Source organism: Buceros rhinoceros, unplaced genomic scaffold, assembly GCF_000710305.1.
Source record: "Buceros rhinoceros silvestris isolate BGI_N320 unplaced genomic scaffold, ASM71030v1 scaffold13210, whole genome shotgun sequence".
Lineage (NCBI taxonomy): Eukaryota > Metazoa > Chordata > Aves > Bucerotiformes > Bucerotidae > Buceros > Buceros rhinoceros.
The window spans coordinates 37847-38280 of NW_010389112.1; the positions used below are offsets into that span (position 1 = coordinate 37847).

A 434-nucleotide genomic window follows, 5' to 3' on the forward strand; every position below is an offset into this window, starting at 1 on the left:
AAGCAGCCGCAGGCTGCTGACACCGACGCTGCTGGGTCACCCAGGTCCCAGCGGCAAAACACCGACAGGCCAAAAGTCACCGAGTCCTGACACCAGAGAGACAAAGAAAAAACCCCAGAGACAAAGAGCTGGAGCAGTTCTCCTCCGTTTCTCCTTGTCTGTAAACCTGACATGCTGCTTGCTCACAGACTACTCATCCGACTTACTCTGTGTCCTCAGAGAGCAGGAGAACGCAGACACAGCTCTAGAGGACTGGGAGCGAAGCCCCGTGATTTCAGAACTCAGGTCTACAATCCCACTAAAAGCATCTGGAACGAAAACTGAGGAATCCCAGAAATAGCCACGATTGTAAAAGAAAAAAAATAACTTAATTAAAAAGAAAAAAAAAAAAAAGGCTTCTGGGATGGATAGAGCATCATGAGCCGAAGGCGGCA

The 434-nt window shown here is 48.8% G+C and overlaps 1 protein-coding gene across 1 annotated transcript in view; it reads right to left on the reverse strand.

Moving 5' to 3' along the window:
* SLC4A4 (solute carrier family 4 (sodium bicarbonate cotransporter), member 4) overlaps window positions 1-434 on the reverse strand; it is a gene marked incomplete at its 5' end in the record, with an annotated part of 65928 nt that overhangs the window by 34057 nt on the left and 31437 nt on the right. The gene's annotated exons all lie outside the window — the stretch shown is intronic.